Genomic DNA, 3,104 nt, shown 5'->3' on the forward strand with positions numbered 1-3,104 from the left:
ACCCAACTAAAAACCTAAATGGAAGCAAGTCCCCGCAGCAATGTTCCAACATCTAGGCAGAGTCTATAGCAGGATGTCCCTCTCACTTGGTCTGTATAGACAGAGTCTATAGCAGTATGTCCCTCTCACTTGGTTTGTATAGACAGAGTCTATAGCAGTATGTCGCTGTCACTTGGTTTGTATAGACAGAGTCTATAGCAGTATGTCGCTCTCACTTGGTTTGTATAGACAGAGTCTATAGCAGGATGTCCCTCTCACTTGGTCTGTATAGACAGAGTCTATAGCAGTATGTCGCTGTCACTTGGTCTGTATAGACAGAGTCTATAGCAGTATGTCCCTCTCACTTGGTCTGTATAGACAGAGTCTATAGCAGTATGTCGCTCTCACTCGGTCTATATAGACAGAGTCTATAGGTAATTCTATAGGTAACTCTATAGGTAACTCTATAGGTAACTCTATAGGTAATTCTATAGGTAATTCTATAGGTAACTCTATAGGTAACTCTATAGGTAATTCTATAGTAACTCTATAGGTAACTCTATAGGTAACTCTACAGGTAACTCTATAGGTAACTCTATAGGTAACTCTATAGGTAACTCTATAGGTAATTCTATAGGTAATTCTATAGGTAACTCTATAGGTAACTCTATAGGTAACTCTATAGGTAATTCTATAGGTAACTCTATAGGTAACTCTATAGGTAACTCTATAGGTAATTCTATAGGTAACTCTATAGGTAATTCTATAGGATAGGTAATTCTATAGGTAACTCTAGGTAACTCTATAGGTAACTCTATAGGTAATCTATAGGTAACTCTATAGGTAATTCTATAGGTAACTCTATAGGTAACTCTATAGGTAACTCTATAGGTAATTCTATAGGTAACTCTATAGGTAACTCTATAGGTAATTCTATAGGTAATTCCATACGGTGAGATTAAACAGAAGTAGAGAACAGAAGTAGTCATACATGAACGTGACACTAAAACACGGATTTCAGAATATAGAAGAGAACTAAACAAATAAAAGTCAAGTGTGAACGATTAGAATTTATCGACATGCAATATTTAAGACTCTACACAAGATAAAAAATACAACATTGATATTATTATTGCTCGACATTCGGTTATGGCTGAAGGTACTTTCATTAGATTTGAGAAATGCAGTTTGACTACAGTGCTTTGGAGAGTCTACTGTCAAACTAGAGACGTGGTGAGATGGACTGAGTGAGAAATGCAGTTTGACTACAGTGCTTTGGAGAGTCTACTGTCAAACTAGAGACGTGGTGAGATGGACTGAGTGAGAAAATGTCAGAAAGGAGGAGAAGAAAACGAGGGAGGATAATACCGAGAAACCTCTCTAGTTGACCACGGTATCCTTCACTAATAAAACCTCTCTAGTTGACCACAGTATCCTTCACTAATAAACCTCTCCAACTGACAGCGATATCCTTCACTAATAAACCTCTCCAACTGACAGCGATATCCTTCACTAATAAAACCTCTCCAACTGACCACGGTATCCTTCACTAATAAAACCTCTCCAACTGACCACGTTATCCTTCACTAATAAAACCTCTCCAACTGACCACGGTATCCTTCACTAATAAAACCTCTCCAACTGACCACGGTATCCTTCACTAATAAAACCTCTCCAACTGACCACGTTATCCTTCACTAATAAAACCTCTCCAACTGACCACGGTATCCTTCACAAGTAAAACCTCTCTAGTTGATCACGGTATCCTTCACTAATAAAACCTCTCCAACTGACCACGTTATCCTTCACTAATAAAACCTCTCTAGTTGACCTAGTTGACCATGTTTCCTCTCTAACTGACATGTTTCCTTCACTAATGAAACCTCTCTAGTTGACCACATTATCCTTCACTAATAAAACCTCTCTAGTTGACCACAGTATCCTTCACTAATAAACCTCTCCAACTGACAGCGATATCCTTCACTAATAAACCTCTCCAACTGACAGCGATATCCTTCACTAATAAAGCCTCTCCAGCTGACCACGGTATCCTTCACTAATAAAACCTGGGGTGTCTAAGACAGCAATATTATGTAGCCACATAGATGTACGTACACACACACACACACACACACACACACACACACACACACACACACACACACACACACACACACACACACACACTACTCTAATAATGTAGTTCCTATTGTCCCTGAGTGTTCATCAACACGTCATCATACCCAGTGGGAAACCAGGTGGGTTAGATAGTGCAAGCATTGCTTCGGATGACGTAGAGCCTGGACTGTAGATTTCAATCAAAAATAAAACGGTTAGAAGTAAGAGGCTGAGAGTTTCTGACATTTTACAAATAAGTACGACCGAATATACTGATGGACTCAACTGACATTCTATTCCAGAACCAGAATGGATGATTTATTTAAAACTGGCATTCCATTCCGGAACCAGAATGGATGATTTATTTAAAACTGGCATTCCATTTACAGAACCAGAATGGATGATTTATTTAAAACTGACATTCCATTACAGAACCAGAATGGATGATTTATTTAAAACTGGCATTCCATTACAGAACCAGAATGGATGATTTATTTAAAACTGACATGTAATTCCGGAACCAGAATGGATGATTTATTTAAAACTGACATGTCATTCCGGAACCAGAATGGATGATTTATTAAAAGCGATAGAACAGAGGGGGAGATTCAGAAGTGAAAGAGCGTGAATCAGCCAGCGAGACACACAGCTCTTATCACTGTGTTGGACAGACCACATGATGAAAGCCTCTATATAACGGCACAGAGAACAGGATTTCACCACATTTCTGTCAGGAGATGTGAAGAACAACAACAACAACATGTCATCTGATGAACACTCCTCTTTTTCTTCAGTAACCCGTCTCTGTCTCTTGTTGAGGCTATATCTCAACGACAAGACTTGATCAACTACATCATATGATCTCTCTTCATTGATTGAAATAAACCTTCGCTAGGTGAGGAAGTGGGAAGGGTCACCATCGTCTACCCCTCCAGACATACTGGTATGATTAAGACAACAGGAAGCTAAAGGAAGGATGGAAGGGTCACCATCGTCTACCCCTCCAG

Source organism: Oncorhynchus kisutch, unplaced genomic scaffold (assembly GCF_002021735.2).
Source record: "Oncorhynchus kisutch isolate 150728-3 unplaced genomic scaffold, Okis_V2 Okis03b-Okis08b_hom, whole genome shotgun sequence".
Classification (NCBI taxonomy): domain Eukaryota; kingdom Metazoa; phylum Chordata; class Actinopteri; order Salmoniformes; family Salmonidae; genus Oncorhynchus; species Oncorhynchus kisutch.